This window comes from Pseudoliparis swirei, chromosome 2 (assembly GCF_029220125.1).
Source record: "Pseudoliparis swirei isolate HS2019 ecotype Mariana Trench chromosome 2, NWPU_hadal_v1, whole genome shotgun sequence".
NCBI lineage: Eukaryota > Metazoa > Chordata > Actinopteri > Perciformes > Liparidae > Pseudoliparis > Pseudoliparis swirei.
The window spans coordinates 23,269,639-23,290,096 of record NC_079389.1 but is presented as its reverse complement, the minus strand read 5'-3'; the positions used below and the strand labels follow the sequence as shown (position 1 = coordinate 23,290,096).

Sequence of the window (20,458 nt, the reverse complement as noted above, 5' to 3'; positions counted from 1 at the left end):
ACAGAGACATCGGTTCCATCCAGGTGCGACTGAGCTCGTTGCAGCAGGTAGATGATGGCGTCGTCCACTCCCACATGAGGCTGGTAAGCAAATTGCAGAGGGTCCAACGATGATTTCACCTGCGGCCGGAGGTGGGCCAAGACCAGCCTCTCCAGCACCTTCATCACATGGCGTGACGTTGTAATGATCACATGGTTTGGCCTGTGTGTACGGCACCGGTAAAGGGTAAACTTTTTACTCGTTTATTTTCCTTTATGTATATGTGCCGTACCAGTGTTTTTATCAGGGGCCTCAAGTGAGCTTGGGTTTAGTTAGGATAATGTGTTTCGTATTATAATTGTAATTATTATTATTGTTGTGTCACGGACCTATAAAAGGTGACAAGGGGGAAGTGACGCGAGGGTTTTTTTGTTTGGAGCGTGCTGACAGGCTCCGGTATTGTGAGCGGCTCAGGACGGCAGCAATCCGGTAGGTACTTCGATTGTGGATTTATGCCAACGGGCGGGATCTGTACTGAGAAGACTGCGCAGGAACACTGTCAACTGAGCCAGCACCGACCGGACTAGGGTGACGTAGCGCGGGGAGTGAACGCGGCGCCTCGCCACGTTTCCGCCTGTTCGGGCGCTGTTTGCCGGCTTTTTGGGGGGGGGGGTTGAGCGCGTGCAGTCATTACCTTCGCATTGAAAATGCCGGAAGGTTATGTTTTGATCGCCGTGTATTTATTTATTTATTTATTTATTTATTTATTTATTTATTTATTTATTTATTTATTTATTTGTATGCGTGTTATTCGCAAAACTCAAAAAGTATTGAACCGAATCACATGAAATTTGGTGGGATGATTGTTTATTATCCGGGGACCAGTTGATTAGATTTTGGGATCGATCGGGTCAAAGGTCAAAGGTCATGAACAGGTCAAAATCTTTCGCAGAACTCAAAAAGTATTGAACCGAATCGCATGAAATTTGGTGGGATGATTGTTTATTATCCGGGGACCAGTTGATTAGATTTTGGGATCGATCGGGTCAAAGGTCAAAGGTCATGAACAGGTCAAAATCTTTCGTAGAACTCAAAAAGTATTGAACTGAATCGCATGAAATTTGGTGGGATGATTGTTTATTATCCGGGACCAGTTGACTAGATTTTGGGATCGATCGGGTCAAAGGTCAAGGTCAAAGGTCATGAACAGGTCAAAATGTTCTTGAATCGCATGAAATTTGTTGGGATGATTGGTTATTATCCGGGGACCATTTGATTAGATTTTGGGATCAATCGGGTCAAAGGTCAAGGTCATGGAAAGGTCAAACTCTTTTTTTACCATAGCACGATGCATTTTTGTCCAATTGGCATGCAACTAATGCCAAAATGTTCATAATTCAATGCCCAATCTTGTGATATGTGAAGGTAGGCGCTCTACCGAGTGCCCATTCTAGTTTACTTTTGTTTTGGGGAACTGCAAAGACTTTGGGGACTGTCGGGATCCGGGGATTATACTTTGTTTTGAGTGGGTTTGATTGTTTGCAGTGTGTGTTCATTTTGGAAGCTTGCTGATGCATTGAATTTTATTTAATATAATAATATTTGAGTTTACGCATTTCGTCTGTGTTTTTCTTTTACGACCGTTAGAGCGGACACTTAACACCATAATTCGCAGATCCGCCCATTCCCTTTTTTTGCGGATTGTACCTTTTCCCCTTGATTGATTTATAAGGGTGAATTGTTACAACGTGAGCGGACCAGGACGTCTCCGTGGCGCCGGCGGCCTCGGTTCTTCCTGGTCGGCCGTCGTGAGGATCACGTGCGCCTCCACGTATCTAAACTACGGTGAAGCGCGTCGACGGCGGCTCGCCGGCGGCCTCGGGGGCGAGCGGCTCCTGAACATGTGCGTGTTCACTTCCCACGGACGGGAAACCCCCGGGGGAGGGGCGGCGGGGAAACTACCCGAGTCACGGAATAACAAACGAGCGGAGTGAGACGGAGTCGTAAAGGTCGTCCATCTCTTGACCTTGAACCGCGGGAGTCCGACGTGACATACGACGCCCCCCCCCCCCTCATGCCAGCTCCACAGGAGGAGGTTTCATCTCCCTCTGCAGGGAGGACCAGATTTATGGAGCTGAAACTGTACGCCTGAATATATGCCTCTTCCAACTCTCACCGATCTGGAGAGAGAGAGAGGGAGGGAGAGAGAGAGAGAGAGACAGAGAGAGAGAGAGAGAGACAGAGACAGAGAGAGAGAGAGAGAGAGAGAGAGAGAGAGACAGAGAGAGAGAGAGAGAGAGAGAGAGGATCTAATCTGCTTAATATAACGCAGGTTTCCCCCCCCACACACACACTTCTTGTTTTATGGTCAGCAACTCTTCCTCCTCCTGTTTCCTCCCGCCTCACAGCAGGCTCCGCCCCCTGCTGCTTCGTGGTTAAACTCAGGTAATGTGTTCAGCACGCCGCGCGGCGGCCGAGTCGCCGCCCGCCGCCGCTCAAGGTCGCCGCCGTCAGCCGGTTTCTGATTTCATGACACGGCTTTTATTGCAGCGTTTTATTTCATTGAGCTAACGTTGTTTATTCTCTCTCAAACGTCCCGTGACTTGAACCGTCTGCGTTGGTTTGCCGCGCGTTAGTTTTTACGGTCGCTTGGCGCGGCAGAAGGACCCGACGCCTCAGGAGGTTTACGCTCTCAGGCCAACGTCAGAACACCATCACAGGGAGGAGAGGAGTCAGACTGACGAGGCTCAGCAGCCCGATAAACACCAAGAGGTTCGGATTAAACTCCATTGAAGCCCCAATGTCGGTTATCAGCTAAAGAGTTCAATATAAAGTTTATATATACTGCTACTCGTTGGAGTTAACTCTAAAACATAAAGGCCTTTCTTCATCAAGACATGTTGACATCCAGTAGGAAGGAGGTCGTTCTAATGACAGCTAGTTTGGCTTAGTAGCCAGTTAGCACGTGGGTTAGTAGCCAGTTAGCACGTGGGTTAGTAGCCAGTTAGCACGTGGGTTAGTAGCCAATTAGCAAGTGTTTCTAATGATAATTAGTTAGGGTTAGTAGCCAGTTAGCAAGTGGGTTAGTCGCCAGTTAGAAAGTGTTTCTAATGACAATTAGTTAGGGTTAGTGGCGAGTTAGCTAGTGGCTTAATAGCCAGTTAGCAAGTCTTTCTAATAACAATGAGTTCGGGTTATTTGCCAGTTAGCACGTCTTTCTAATGACGTCTTAGAAAATGCTACTTTTCTTGTCATGCAACTATTTATTTTAAAAGGGCAAACCTCATTTTAGCAAGTCATGGAAAGATTCAAAAGCGATTGCATACTTTTTGTATCTCTCTCTGTTGACCACCATACATGATGGTCACCAGCAGGGGGCGTGGTTTAGCCTCTTTTCTGTCTCTATTACTGGACCGAGTTCAGCCGCCTCCTCCGACCTCAGCCCGGTCGCCATCTTTGTCGTCCAGTTCAACTCTTTGCAAGATACAAATCTCACCCACCTCCCAGAATGCACCAGTGTCAGTAGCATCAATACGCTCCTGTTATGTGTTGCACTGGAAAGTCAGCCTCTATATATACATGTATATATTGTTAACTCTCTCTCTTCCCTTTCTACACTCTCAAGGTTACCTTCTGCTTCCTTGAGGTTTACAACTCAGCTCAAAGAGATGTTCTGCGTCCGGAGCAGCGAGATTCGGGCTAAAGTTCCCGATCGGCGCGTGAATGAAATTCAATCTGCCGCGTGCGCTCATGCACATGCCAGCTGGACTCGGGGACCGGCGGGCGGACAAATGGACTTCCCAGTAAACCGAACTCCCCCGATGAAAGCCTCAGAGAATAAATCTCATAGGATGTATAGCGCGTGGGCTCTGGAGGGCGATCAAAGTCTCCCTCGTTTCTTTCTTCTAACCTTCGCCGGATGCCGAGCCGCCGTAGATCAAAATCCCGCGTGACTCGGGGAGAAAACGGTTGAGCGGACAGATTCTAAAGGGCCAACTCCCATGCGATCGGGTTTTGGGGTTTTGGGGTTGTGAGGGTTTGAAACCCGTGCATAACGCGGCCCATGTGCCGTGTGAAAGTGACCCGGGGGGTGAGCGGGTACGGTTACGGCGAGGGCCGCTCACCGATGCCAACATGTCTCTCAGGGAAGTCGGTACTTTCCATCTCGCTTCATCCTGTTTACCTTTTCTCGCTGAGCATGAAGGTCTTATTTCTGAAAAATAATCCCAAACCTTAACAGATGAATCCCAGACCAGGTCTGACTCTAAATGACTATAAAGTATAAAGGATGACATCATGCTGTATAGAAGAAGACTTGAAACTAGAGGGTGAGACATAAACTCATGTTTACAATGTTTACTGAGGGAATACATCAAGAGAAGTAGAGTCACTATATAGACTTCTATACAACCAGATGAGCCCCCTGGTGGTCAGGAGAGAGAATGCAGCTTTAACACATGAAGCATAGACTTCTATACAACCAGGGGAGTCGCCCCCTGGTGGTCAGTAGAGAGAATGCAGCTTTAACACATGAAGCATAGACTTCTACATAATCTTTTTGTTTGACCTGGATGTGACATTCAAGATTCAAGATTCAAGATGTTTTATTTGTCGTGTGTGTGTGTGTGTAGTTCACAATCCTGATGGCCTGAGGAAAGAAACTCCGTCTCAGTCTCTCTGTTCTTGCAGCGTGACTACGGAGGCGCCTGCCTGACCGCAGCAGCTGAAACAGTCAATCCTTCATGATCCTGCCGGCTCTGGTTCTGCACCTCCTGGTGTACAAGTCCTGCAGGGTGGGAAACCAGGCTGTGATGCTTCCTGTCAGGACGACTGAAGGATCCTCTGGGAAACTTTAAATTTCCTCAGCTGCCTGAGGTAGTGTCTGTGTTTGTTGACCATGTCAGATCCTCGGTGATGTGGACTCAAAGTCCACAATCAGCTCCTTAGTTTTGGTGACATTCCTGGCACCAGAGTGACAGATCAGCAACTTCCTCGGAGATCAGGCCCACCACCATGGTGTTGAGCTGAACCTGGCCACACAGTCATGTGTGTACAGGTACAGTAGGGGCTGAGATCCTGTGTTCAGGGTGAGGGATTTGGGATCCAAGCACACAGGGGTGTTCAGTCCCAGCTCAATCAGCTACTATGGTGTTGAAAGCTGAACTATAATCAATGAACAGCAGTCTCTGGCTGTCCAGATGAGAGAGTGTGGTGTGCAGTACCTGGGAGACAGCATCATCCGTGGATCTGTTTCCATGGAGGAAGGAGGAAGGCGCAGATGTAGTCATCAGCCTCAAAGCATTTCATGACCACCGCATTCATACATGCTGGACACAGGGACAATAGTGGATCTCTTGAAGCAGGCGGGGACCACGGACTCAGCCAGGAGAGGTTGAATATTGTGGTGAACACTGGGCGCCTGGTGTCCCATCTGTGATTCCTCACTGGAACTGGATTGGATCATGTCCCAATACTCAGGCTCAGCCTCTGATTGGTCAGATCCTTTGTTTATACTCGGAAGCAGAAAAATGGCGGCATGGTCTGATTTCGCCTTATAGCCTCTCTTGAATGGCTCTGGTATAATGTGCTGGTGAAAGTTCGGCATGACTTTTAGCCACCACCCGGCTGTGGTGATGACCGAGCTGAACTCGGGGAAGGTAGAATGGACGGCATGAGATCGTCAGATGTTCCAGGTTCAGACCCTCCACCCTTAGATTTACCAGACTCTTCCGTTCTGTCTGCACGGAAAACAGAGAAGGACTACATATGACTCGATCCCAGACAAAAGATGTGTTGGAATCTGATCTAAAATCATCCATCTTATTTTCCAGAGACTGGGATGCTGGGCAGAGGTGGAGAACTCTCAGTCTGTTCAATACGCTGGATCGATGGAAAAAGTGGACAAAAACCCTTGTTTAAAGTTTATGTCCAAAGACATTGCAGCATAATTTGCGTATTAATTGCTTTATCAGCAACAATCGATTAGCAAAGCGAGCATGTCGACAAGATGCTAACCACACTTTTAGTTGTCAGTTAAGTTTCGATATGTGACATGTGACATGTGACCTGGAGCAGGAAGCTTCCCGTCTGCGCTGCGTAGAAAACGACTAAAACAAGCTGAAAGAAGAGAGAGAGGGGCGGTGGTGGAACGAGCCTCGTGAGGGGGACCTCTCCCCTCCATCCATCACCCGCCACCTCCGGAGCACATCACAGAGAGCCGAGGGGGGGGCGCAGATGGACCGCCCCGAGCACCCGGATAGACAGGCAGCTTCCGACAAGGGGGGGTCGCTCTCTGGAGTCTTAACCACCAGGAGAAGCTTTAAGTTGTCGTGTATGTATAACTATATGAACATATTAATAAATGCATGGTTTATTATATCTCATGGTTTGAATAGACAGTGACACAGTGGAAGTAGTGATTGTGTACGTGTGTTTGTGTGTGTGTGTGTGTGTGGGGGGGGGGGGGGGTACCTCTACATCTACTAACTGACTGCCATCATATAATTAAAATGTGAACTGAAATATGTTGTATATATATAAATACATATATGAATATATATTTTTATATATGTATATATAAATATATATATATAAATATAATATATATATAAGTATACTTATATATATAAATATACATATTTATTTATATGTATATATAAATATATATACATATATATATTTATATGTAAATAAATATATAGTAAGTATATATATACATATATATTTATATATATATATATATTCTCTTTCTCTTCACACGGAGCCCCTTGTCGTCCTTTGTTAACGACGTCAGCTGGAAAGTGACGAAGACCAGAGCGTCAACGCCCTGCTGGGGATTTATTGGGTCTGGGGGGGGGGGGGGGGGTGATGGAGGGTCACCTGCCTGGCTGCTTGAGCTCACCTCCGCTCCCGGCTGCGTGATTAACGGTCAGCGGGTCGGCGGCGTTGAGGACTTGCAGGAGCAGGAAACATGGAAGCCACAAAAAAAATTTAGTTTTTTTTTCCGGAGGTGAAAGAAATAAAAACTCGGTCCCTCGGGGTCACGACCCCGGCGGCGCTGTGTTGTGATTGCCCCCCCCACACACACACACACACACACACATCCAGAGGCGAGGTGTCGATGGAAATGAAGCGACGTAGCGCCCCCAGTGCATGCTGGGTAACCGTGTGAAAGCAGCAGAACCCTGAAACGCCTTGAGACCCGATGGACGTGAAGCCGGAACCAGAATCACGTGACACGGGAACTCCCGGAGGAGGCCACACGTGTGTGTCACACACACACACACACACACGTTCAATTAGCACCGCACACACACGTGTGAGTGTGTTGGTACTTTCCTCCGTCACACACCAGATGATGCATCACCCCGAGGAAATGAAACGGGTTGACGGCCGACGGTTAACGTTTGAAACGCTTTATGGAAAAACAACGTTATTTATTTTTCGGCGGAAAAATGAAAACGAGCTAATAAAAAAATTATTCAGTCGTTTATGAAAATGTTCTTTAAAACATGAGGAAGAGGAAGACGAGGGTCGACCTCTAGGGTCACTCCACCACACTTACATCATTATATAATATATATATATATCTATCTGTATATACTACATGAGTATATATATAAATATTATATATACTACATGAATATATAATATAAATATTAGGGCTGTGAAACGATTACAAATTTTAATCGGGTTAATCACAGGTTTTTGTGGATTAATCATGATTAATCACATATTACCGATATTCTCGGTATATTTTGTGAGAACATAGAGATTCATGACGAAGGACGGATATATACATTTATACATTCTTCTATACAATGGTGCTGCAACTCAGCAGTTACTTAGCAGTTTTCTTCCATATGGAACATTAATACATCTTCATCCTAAACAGAATGTTTAACCCTCCTGTTACCTTTCGGGTCAATTTGACCCCATTCAATGTTTAATGTCGGTGTTCTTTGGGGTCAATTTGACCCCAGGCTGTTTTTCACTGTGTCAAACATATCAGAAATATCAACTTTTTTATTTATTTAAAGGGCTATTTAGGTAGTCAACAAACAAACATAAAGTACCTCACTCTTAAACTTGGGAAACAATATTAATTCTAATAATTTTCTGGAGGTTTTAATTGATGGGGTCAAATTGACCCCGAGGGTAAAATATGTTCGTAAATGTAAAGGTAACAGGAGGGTTAAACAGAACATGTTTCTCTTGTTTGTCAACCATTAACTCCACCATGATACAATCTAAAGGTGGACAGATTGACAAGTGACTTGTTTTTTGCTCGGTCCCGATGCGCGCGCACGGAGCTCTGTGGCGCGCGAGACGGAGATCGATAAGTGTTAACGCAACGCGAAGAGACAGAAATGACATGCTGCTGTGGAGATACGATCAACAACAGACGTTTAGTTTAATAAAAGAACAAAGACGTGCTCTAGAGAACATGTCAGGGGGCCAATCTCTTTAATGTCATGCGATCTACCGACACTACGCCGCGATCGACTGGCAGGTCGCGATCGACGTGTTGAGACCCTGATCTACAGGAAGTAGAAGTCGTCACAAGGTTTCCGGAGGTGAACCTGCGGAAGGATCATTACCGATGAACAGACCGTCTGCATGAGAGCGGACAGAGTTCAGATTGAAGTGTGCATTGGAAGCTCATTTTGCAAGTGACTTTTTTTTCGTCCCGACGACCAACAACAGACGGATTGGAAGCTCATTCTGCGCATGCGTTAAATGCGTTAAAAAAATAAAACTAGTTAAACCTGTAATTGGATTAACTGAGTTAACGCGTTATTTTTCACAGCACTAATAAATATATATTTACTACATATATATATACTAGTATATTTCTTCTGCCGGTAGCTGCCTTCATCTTTTACACACACACACACACTCTCACACACACACACACACACACACTCTCACACACACTCACACACACACTCTCACACACACACACTCACTCACACACACACGGTGACTGTTGGCCTTTCATGTGTGAAAAGGGCAACTGCACTGACCAGCTGTTGAGAGCTGAGGGAGAAATGTCTCTGGAGCAGTTGGTCACACACACACACACACACACACACACACACACACACATGCACACACACACACACATACACACACACATGCACACACACACACACACACACACACACACACATGCACACATGCACACACACATACTCTCCCATTATTACCTTCGCATTGAAAATGCCGGAAGGTTATGTTTTGATCGCCGTGTATTTATTTATTTATTTGTATGCGTGTTATTCAAAACTCAAAAGCATTGAACCGAATCGCATGAAATTTGGTGGGATGATTGTTTATTATCCGGGGACCAGTTGATTAGATTTTGGGATCGATCGGGTCAAAGGTCAAGGTCAAAGGTCATGAACAGGTCAAATCTTCTTGAATCACATGGAATTTGGTGGGATGATTGGTTATTATCCGGGAACCATTTGATTAGATTTTGGGATCAATCGGGTCAAAGGTCAAGGTCAAGGTCATGGAAAGGTCAAAATCTTTTTTTTACCATAGCACGATACATTTTTGTCCAATTGGCATGCAACTAATGCCAAAATGTTCATAATTCAATGCCCAATCTTGTGATATGCGAAGGTATGCGCTCTACCAAGTGCCCATTCTAGTTATTAATGTCTTCGTATTTGAGTCGGATGTTTCATAAAGAGACAAATCACATGAAGACTAGTGAGAATCAAAGCTCCTCCTCTCCTCTCCTCCTCTCCTCTCGTCTCCTCTCCTCCTCTCCTCCTCTCCTCTCCTCCTCTCCACTTCTCCTCTCCTCCTCTCCTCTCCTCCTCTCCACTTCTCCTCTCCTCCTCTCCTCCTCTCCTCCTCTCCCTCCTCTCCTCCTCCTCTCCTCTCCTCCTCTCCTCCTCCTCTCCTCTTCTCTCCTCCTCTCCTCCTCCTCTCCTCCTCTCCTCTCCTCCTCTCCTCTCCTCCTCCTCTCCTCCTCTCCTCTCCCCTCCTCCTCCCTCTCCTCTCCTCTCCTCTCCTCTCCTCTCCTCTCGTCTCCTCCTCCTCCTCTCCTCCTCCTCCTCCTCCTCCTCCTCTCCTCCTCTCCTCTCTCTCCTCCTCTCCTCCTCCTCTCCTCCTCTCCTCTCCTCCTCCTCCTCTCCTCTCCTCCTCTCCTCCTCCTCCTCTCTCTCCTCCTCTCTCTCCTCCTCTCCTCCTCCATGCTGCTCCTCTCTCTCCTCCTCTCCTCCTCCTCCTCTCCTCTCCTCTCCTCCTCTCCTCCTCTCCTCTCCTCCTCCTCTCCTCCTCCTCCTCTCCTCCTCTCCTCTCCTCCTCCTCCTCCTCCTCCTCTCCTCCTCTCCTCTCCTCCTCCTCTCCTCTCTCTCCTCCTCTCCTCCTCCTCCTCTCCTCTCCTCTCCTCCTCTCCTCCTCTCCTCCTTCTCCTCTCCTCCTCCTCCTCCTCCTCCTCTCCTCCTCCTCTCCTCTCCTCCTCTCCTCCTCTCCTCCTCCCTCCTCCTCCTCCTCCTCTCCTCCTCCTCCTCTCCTCTCCTCCTCTCCTCCTACTGACGGTGGTGTCTCCTCCTCCTCTCCTCTCCTCTCCTCTCCTCCTCTCCTCCTCCTCCTCCTCCTCTTCTCCTCTCCTCTCCTCCTCTCCTCTCTCCCCCTCTCCTCTCTCTTCTCCTCTCTCCTCTCCTCCTCTCCTCTCCTCCTCTCCTCTCCTCTCCTCCTCTCCCTCCTCCTCCTCCTCTCCTCTCTCCTCCTCCTCCTCCTCTCCTCTCCTCTCTCCTCCTCCTCTCCTCTCTCTCCTCTCCTCCTCTCCTCCTCCTCTCCTCCTCTCCTCCTCCTCTCCTCCTCTCCTCTCCTCCTCTCCTCTCCTCCTCTCCTCCTCTCCTCCTCCTCCTCCTCTCCTCCTCTCCTCTCCTCTCCTCCTCTCCTCTCCTCTCCTCCTCTCCTCCTCCTCCTCTCCTCTCCTCTCTCCTCCTCTCCTCCTCCTCTCCTCCTCCTCCTCTCCTCCTCCTCCTCCTCCTCTCTCCTCCTCTCCTCTCCTCTCCTCCTCTCCTCTCTCCTCCTCCTCCTCTCCTCCTCTCCTCTCCTCCTCTCCTCTCCTCCTCTCCTCCTCTCCTCTTATCTTCTATCCTTTCCCCTCTCGTTTCCTCTCCTCCTCTCCTCTCCTCCTCTCCTCTCCTCCTCTTATCTTCTATCCTTTCCCCTCTCGTTTCCTCTCCTCCTCTCTGTTTCACTCTTTAGTCAAATTTGCTTCCATCACCTGCTGAATCACACCTCGCTTCTTCCTCCTCTTCCTCCTCCTTCTCCTCGTCTTTCTCTCCTCCTCTTCCTCCTCTTCCTCCTCGTCCTCGTGAGTTACACCAGATGTGAATTCTCGCTGATTAATTTTCTGTTGTTTTTTACTTCTTTTCGTTTCCATCGCTGAGTTCTTCCTCCATGTGTGTGTGTGTGTGTGTGTGTGTGTGTGTGTGTGTGTGTGTCTGTGTGTGTGTGTGTGTGTGTGTGTGTGTGTGCGTGTGTGTGTGTGTCTGTGTGTGTGTGTGTGTGTGTGTGTGTGTCTGTGCGTGTGTGTGTGTGTCTGTGTGTGTGTGTGCACAAAGGTCCTCACAAGTATAGATGACGCCAACATGTGTGACACATTTTACGTGTGTGCAGGAATTCTTGTCAGTGTGTGTTTCCACAACTGTGTATTACACACACTCACACACACACACACTCACACACTCACACACACAGACACACACTTCAGCGTGCGTGTCTGTGTGTGTGTGTGTGTGTGTGTGTGAGCGGCGGTCTCCCGGGCCGGGCCATAACCGTGATAGATGGGCCGTGTGTGGAGGCCGTTATTATTTGTTATGTGAGCGTCTGTGTGTGTGTGTGTGTGTGTGTGTGTGTCGGGGCCGGGGGGGCCATACACCTGCTGCGCGTCCAGAGAGTCTGGGCCGAGCCGGCGGAACAGCTGGACGCATTGATTTAGCGGCTCGCTGCTCGCCTGCAGGAACCCGTCGAGCAACAGCTCGTAAAGAGGCGTCCGCTCTGATGCCCGCGCCGCCCGGCGGTGGCACGCCGTGTTTTCACAAACGCCACACGGGATACAGCCGGCCGAGGTGTCGCTCCTGGAGGCCAGGGGGGGGGGGGGGGGTCTGGCTTTAATGCAGCGGGGGTAATCAATGCTGCATGGTGTGTGTGTGGGTGTGTGTGTAGGTGTGTGTGTAGGTGTGTGTGTGTGCGTATGTGTGTGCATCTCTACTTTTTAATAGTTCTGATGTATGTAAATGCTGCAGCAGAGCCAATGAGGTGTGTGTGTGTTTAAGTAAAAGAGGAAGTGTGTGTGTGTGTGTGTGTGTGTGTGTGTGTGTGTGTGTGCAGCTGTGCTGCCGTGTGTGTGTGTACCAGAGGACACTGTGCGTCTATTGTGTCGCCCGTAGATTCAGATCAGCTTTGTTCAGACACATCGTCCTGCAACCGGAGACGTGAGTGTGTCTGTGTGTGTGTGTGTGTGTAGGTGTGTGTGTGTGTGTGTGTGTGTGTGTGTGTGTGTGAGTGTGTGTGTGTGTGTTATCCATCAAACCATCAAAACTAATCTGTTGGGCGGTTTGAAAGGGGACGACAAGTAAATAAATGCGGTCCAAGTATAAAATAAACACACACACTCACACCCCGGGGTGTCCCCCCATGTCAGTGACGCCATAGACCTCTCGAGGTCAGACCACACACCGCGGGGGCAGGTGAGGATCTCACAACTCTGTTTTCTCTCTTTCTCTTCTTTCTCTTCTTTTTCACTCATCTGCAGGCAGGTGGCGCTAGAGAGGTCGAAGGTCACGCCTCCTGTCGGGAAACAATTACAGTTGAGCTGTACGATGTAAATGTGTTTAAATAACAATAATCTGGATCTGGAGCTGTGGCTCGTTCACGATGTGGATTAATATACTAAAAATATGTAAATAAATACAAATAAAAAATTATCATGAAAAAACAAACAACGAGTTCTTCAGAACAGAGTTCCGTGACTCGGTGAGTTCATGCGCCGCAGGAACAAGTCCTACATTATCTTAAGGGGGGGCCGGGGGGGGGGGTAATTATTCCTCGCCGACTCGAGGGCCAGACGTCCCTTTACACCGGCGTTCGATTCCCACAGACGTCTCTTTGTGGCCCTGAACTCACCATCATGTCTGAGGAGGCGACACAGAGGGAGGGGGGGGGGGTCCATTTGGCAAAGCCATCACGGAGCACTTTATGCACGTCTGACCTTCACGTGTCTACATGCAGTAAATATATAACCCCCCCCACACACACACACACACACACACACACACACCCATCCTCCTCCCGATGAGCGTCCAGAGGGACGTTCATCATAACCCCGAAAAACTGTGTGTGTATGTAAATATATTTTATATGTAATATATATACATAATATATATATATAAATACGATATATTATATATTTATATATTTATTAAATATATATATATTTTTATATAAATTCGATATATATACAATATATATAATAAATACATTGTATTTATATATATATATATATACAAGGTATATTTATGTTATATACACTACCGTTCAAAAGTTTGGGATCACTTAGAAATGTCCTTATTTTTCAAAGAAAAGCATTGTTTTTTTCAATGAAGATAACATTAAATCAATCAGAAATACACTCTATACATTGTTAATGTGGTAAATTACTATTCTAGGTGGAAACGTCTGGTTTCTAATGAAATATCTCCAGAGGTGTATAGAGGCCCATTTCCATCAACGATCACTCCAGTGTTCTAATGGTACATTGTGTTTGCTAATCGCCTTAGAAGACTAATGTCTGATTAGAAAACCCTTGTGCAATTATGTTAGCACAGCTGAAAACAGTTATGCTGGAGATATAAGCTATCAAACTGGCCTTCCTTTGAGCTAGTTGATTATCTGGAGCATCACATTTGTGGGTTCGATAAGACTCTCAAAATGGCCAGAAAAAAAGAACTTTCATGTGAAACTCGCCAGTCTATTATTGTTCTTAGAAATGAAGGCTATTCCATGCGAGAAATTGCAAAGAAACTGAACATTTCCTCCAGCGGTGTGTACTACTCCCTTCAGAGAACAGCACAAACGGGCTCTAACCAGAGCAGAAAGAGAAGTGGGAGGCCCCGGTGCACAACTCAGCAAGAAGACAAGTACATTAGAGTCTCTAGTTTGAGAAACAGACGCCTCACAGGTCCTCAACTGGCAGCTTCTTTAAATGGTACCCGCAAAACGCCAGTGTCAACGTCGACAGTGAAGAGGCGACTCCGGGATGCTGGCCTTCTAGGCAGAGTGGCAAAGAAAAAGCCATATCTGAGACTGGCCAATCAAAAGAAAGGATTGGTATGGGCAAAAGAACACAGGCATTGGACAGAGGAAGATTGGAAAAAGGTGTTCTGGACAGATGAATCCAAGTTTGAGGTGTTTGGATCACACAGAAGAACATTTGTGAGACGCAGAACAGGTGAAAAGATGCTGGAAGAGTGCCTGACACCATCTGTCAAGCATGGTGGAGGTCATGTGATGGTCTGGGGCTGCTTTGGTGCTGGGAAAGTGGGAGATTTGTACCAGGTAAAAGGGATTTTAAATAAGGAAGGCTATCACTCCATTTGGCAACGCCATGCCATACCCTGTGGGAAGCGCTTGATTGGAGCCAATGTCCTCCTCCAACAGGACAATGACCCAAAGCACACCTCCACATTGTGCAAGAACTATTTAGGGAAGAAGCAGGCAGCTTGCTGTCTGTAATGGAGTGGCCAGCACAGTCACCAGATCTCAACCATTGAGCTGTTGTGGGAGCAGCTTGACCGTATGGTCCGCAAGAAGTGCCCATCAAGCCAATTCAACTTGTGGAGGTGCTTCAGGAAGCGTGGGGTGACATTTCAACAGATTACCTCAACAAATTAACAGCTAGAATGCCAAAGGTCTGCAATGCTGGAATTGCTGCAAAAGGAGCATTCTTTGACGAAAGCAAAGTTTGAGGAAAAAAAGTAATACTTCAAATACAACTCATTATTTCTAACCTTGTCAATGTCTTGACCAGGGGTACTCAACTTCGGAGGCCAAGAGGGCCACATTTAAACCACAACAGGTGTAAAGGGCCACAAATTATTATTAACATATATTTGTACCATTTTATTTACTGTATTTATTACTACCTAATTTTCACACGATTTTGGTTGGCTAATTATAATATGCATTTATAACCAGGCATATCTCGGGCCGCCTGTTGAGTAAGTCTGGTCTTGACTATATTTTCTATACATTTTGCAACTCATTTGATAAATAAAAGTGTGAGTTTTCATGGAAAACACAAAATTGTCTGGGTGATCCCAAACTTTTGAACGGTAGTGTATATTATATAGAAATACGATATATAATATATATATTATATATATATATTATATATAAATTAGGGCTGTGAAACGGAGCTGTGAAACGGAGCTCTGCCGCGCGCGAGCCGAGAAGAGTTGTTGGCGGGGTGCAAGTGACTTTTTTTCATCCCGATGTGCGCGCACACGCCGGCATCGGAGCTCTGCGGCGCGCGAGACGGAGATCGGAGTCGTGTTAACGCGACACTAGAGACAGAATGACACGCTGCTGGTTAGAGACGACCAACAACAGACGGATTGGAAGCTCATTCTGCGCCTTCGTTAAATGCGTTAAAAAAACAACTAATTAATCCTGTAATTTAATCATAACGCGTTATTTTTCACAGCACTAATATAAATACGAAATATAAATAATAGATTTATAATATATATATATATATATTTGAAAACAATATCTAATATTTATATATATATATATATTATAGATATAATATTCAAATTGTTTGCGCAGAACAAAGTAAGAAATAACAATAAAAATAAATTATAAATACCAGTGAATTATTTTGGGTAGTATTTTTGTTGTTTATTTCTTTACGTTATAATATAGAAAATAATTAAATTCCAGCTCTTACAGGCGGACGATGACACAATTGAATGCATAAGTAGTAGAAGTAAAAGTAAAGAAGAAAGTAAAGAAGAGAATAAAGAAGAGAGTAAAGTCCACACACACCTGTAATGCATTAGTCCATCTTCATCAGAGGAAAGCCCATTTAAAACCTTTCAACGAGACATGGACCAGCTGTCAGGTTTCCTTCTATCTGGAGAATTTTTATCATCATATGTCCAAATTATTTTAATATTATATTAATCTGTTTTCAAATTCCTTGTTTTTCACGGTAACGTTTTTATTTTTTTCTGACGTCTGAGCTCCTCAAACTCTTTGACCTTTGACCTCTGACCCGGGTAGCACGTCTCAGACTGACAGTCAATGAAAACCTTAAATCATGTAAAGTTGGTGAAAGCTGTCGGCGGCTCCAGGAGATTAGATTTGAGTCTCTAAATAAATTAGTAAAACTTCTTACTCGATCCTTTCGTTGACTTTTCAACGTGCAGTTCCTCTTTGAGCCACAAGAGGGAGCCTGAATGATTAATAATTGTTCTGATAATTGGAGCCGAATCATTGCAGGTTATTAAATCTGACAGTTTGTTTACCAATGAGAGAAATAATTAGACTTTAACTGATTCATCTAATTTATAAAGTATTTATTATATACGTATAAATATAAATATAAATATATATATATATATTTATATTTATATACGTATATATATATATGTTTATATATATATATGTTTATATATATACGTTTATATTTATATGTATATATATACATATATAAATATATGTATATATATACACATACATATATATATATATATATATATATATTTATATGTATATTCTAAGAGGCTGGTTTACATCTTTGATATATATATACATATTTATATATGTGCTGTTAAATTTGCTTTGGGCAAAATTCGTAATGGGTTCATAACATTATATTTTTGCAATGCGCCCTGATTTATGTTTGAGATTCCGATACTCCAGAGATCGTATTTATTTATTCATTGTAAACCGTGTAAGATTTGGGTTTCGGTTACTTTGAATGAGTCCCATTGTGCCGGTGGCCATTAAATCCTCCATGGAGAGTACAGCGAGTGTGTCTGTGTGTGTGTGTGTGTGCGTGTGTGTGTGTGTGTGTGTGTGTGTGTGTGTGTGTGTGTGTGTGTGCACAGATAGGGTTACACAGTGAATCTGTGACTGAAGAGCTGGTGGACGGATTGCTATAAATTGCCTCTCCCCGCTGACATGCGGGTCTCTTTGAGGCCTCCGTCCGTCAGCGCAGACGGTTTCCCCGTTTAATCCGTCCCCAGACGCAACGCCACTTACATCCCAGATCCTGTACACGAGGGGGGGGGGGGGCGGACCCTCGTGGTACGGGTTGCTGCTGAACATTTATCTGATGAACGCTCAGCTGCCTCCATACAGTGAAATAAACAATCCGACTGGCTAAAGGTCGATCGATTCAGGTTACGGAGATCGCAGTGAAGCGTAATGCAGGATGGCCTTCTGGGAGGTTTCCAGTGGAGAAAACACAATAAAGTGTCATACCTGCTATCTTGCATTCAAGAAAACCTTCAATGTGCTGGTGCCCTTTTTTAAACCTTCAGTTTAAAAAAGGGCAACCCTCTAGGGGCATTCAGGCTCAACTCATCTCCGTCGTGGCCGGCAGGCGCAGACATCTCATGGAGAGACGTAAATGTTCTGATAAGCCGCGAACAATGTTGTTACACGTTGATGATCCCAACACACACACGCACACACACACACACACACACACACACACACACACACAGACACACACACATGTGTCATTGTGGAAAACAATTAAAGATATTCCAACAATGTATTCACTCCCGTTGATGAAGTTAATTGATTCAACAGGAGGTCAGCCGGTTGGTCACATGTCATCAACTCACCAATCGACAGGAAGCTTTTTGTTGGTAAAGTTTGGTCTGTCAGAATGACTTTAAATATAACACACGTGTTTGTTTTCATCCATTTAAATATATATATATTATTATTTTTCATACTCTCAAACTACAAAAGTACTCGTCTTGGTTTTCCGTGTACCGGAGCGTACTCCCATGTCAGTGCTGGCACTTGGTCTGAAGGTGCATGCTGGGATGTATTTATGATCCTCACTTTCCATTTAAAGACCCAAAAAAAAGCTAAATTGAATTTGTAGGAAGTTGCCATCGTTCATTAATCTTGTTCAGACATGTCGGCTGTTTTTCTTTTCACGGTGGAATCCAGTCAGGCGGTCCGTCCCCAGAGAGACTCAGACGTGTGAGGCGTGAGCTGTGTACCGGATCAATACAGAGATGACGCATATATATATAAGTATATATATATATATATATACATATATATATAAGTATATATATATATGTATATATGTTTTAATATATAAATATATTAAATATATAATATATGTATATATGTTTTAATATATATATATATGTTTATATATATATTAAATATATAATATATTTTATATGAATATAAATGTATATATATATATATGTTTTAATATATATATATATGTATATACTTAATATATAATATATTTATGATATATACAGTATATATATACATATATGTATATATATATGTTTTAATATATATATATATATGTATATATTTAATATATAATATATTTAATATATATATATATATATATATAGAATATCAATTTGAAAATCTTTGATTCTTGGATCGTAACTAAACGTCTCAGGAACCTGAAACTCACAAATACACGTCGTTTTTTTCTTCTTCTGTTTCGCCTGAAAAGTTTTTTACAAATGAGTGAAGCTGATGAAGGCCCATTCATCATCATCATCATCAGCAGCAGCATCATCATCTTCTCCTCCTGGAAACTTCTTCACATGGCGTTTGGCGGTTTCCTGTGACGGCTGAGCGGCGACTTTTTATTTTTTTGTGTGTGTGCACGAAGCCGAGTGTGTTCACACCCTTTGTGCCCTCCCACAATGCGTGTGTGTGAGTGTGTGTGTGTGTGTGTGTGTGTGTGTGTGTGTGTGTGTGTGTGTGTGTGTGTGTGTGTGTGTGTGTGTGTGTGTGTGTCGGCGTTTATTTGGCCAGCTGTTTGGAGGGAAAGCCTGATCCCATGTGACCTCGTGTTTCTCCAGCTGCTCTCGGCTCTCTTCTGCCAGGAGACCCGGTGGCGGGAATCGAACCGCCGACTCCTCCGGCATCTCTGAGGGCATCAAGCAGCCCGAAAGAAATGAAAGTAAAAGCTTTAAGAAGCTAAATAGAGACGATAAGCTCACGTCAGACGGTATTGAGACGTTTTACAGAAATAAACTGTGACTGCGCTTTATTGTGAAAAGCTGCTTCTAATAATCAATATTTTAAAGTTTTTTGTTCTTGTAACGCGTCTCCTGATTTATAATTATTAACAATAGTTCAAATGACTTTGACTTCACTCAATAAATGTTTTTTTGCTATCGTCAAGTTTTTAGGGTTTTATTTTCTTAAAAATGAAAAGCTTCCACATTGAAGTTAATTAATAAAGTTAATGCATTCATTAATCTGTGTCAGACGTGCAACAGATGAGTAACGAAGAGGCTGTCGCCACTTACAGTGTGACACACGGCCTCCATGTCGTCTACTCCATGTTGTTTACTCCATGTTGTTTACTTGATGTTGTTTACTTGATGTTGTTGACCATCGTCTTCAAGGCGATAAGAGTTTCAGAAAACATGAAGACAGAGAGAGAGAGAGAGAGAGAGAGAGAGGATCAGAGAGGTGGTGAAACCTGTCGGCTTCACACACACACACACACACACTCTCAGGGTGTACACACGTTCCCCTCCTGCATACAAACACACACATTCTTGTACACACATGCACACACAAAGCCTGTTGTAATGAGAACATTAACATATGAGCTATTTATAGAGTTGTTCACCACGAGGAAAGACTTTGATCTGAGTGTGTGTGTGTGTGTGTGTGTGTGTGTGTGTGTGTGTGTGTGTGTGTGTGTGTGTGTGTGTGTGTGTGTGTGTGTGTGTGTGTGTGTGAATTTGGTGCATGACCGTGACGAACTGGGACGTCTTACAAAACTTGCATGTTCCACAAACGCACCACTTTGTTTCCCATATATATATATATATGTATTTATATATATATATATATACTTATATATATATATATATTTATATATATATGTTACCGTGTATTTTCTTCTTTTTAACTTTCAAATATTTTACAAACAAATTATTTAAACACTCCCTTATTATTATTACTATTATTATTTGTATTATTATTATTGTTATTACAGCGTCTATTTATATTATTTTTGTGACATTATGTGTTCAATCAATTCTTTATTTAATATTATGTGATTTTATTGTATGTTCATTGTTTGCCCCAAATAAACACATTTATGTTTGGACTTTATTTAGTTTTAAATAAAAAATGAAAATAAATATATTAAGTATGTTATTTATATAATTCTTATTCTTATTTATATAATTATAATAAA

The 20,458-nt window shown here is 44.2% G+C and overlaps 1 long non-coding RNA gene across 1 annotated transcript; it reads left to right on the top strand.

Moving 5' to 3' along the window:
* The first annotated feature begins 928 nt into the window (after positions 1-928).
* On the top strand, positions 929-1,590 carry LOC130206066 (uncharacterized). Its single transcript, XR_008834028.1, has 2 exons — positions 929-1,049; positions 1,190-1,590. It is a non-coding gene; the product is annotated as an uncharacterized LOC130206066 (long non-coding RNA).
* The last annotated feature ends 18,868 nt before the right edge of the window (positions 1,591-20,458 follow it).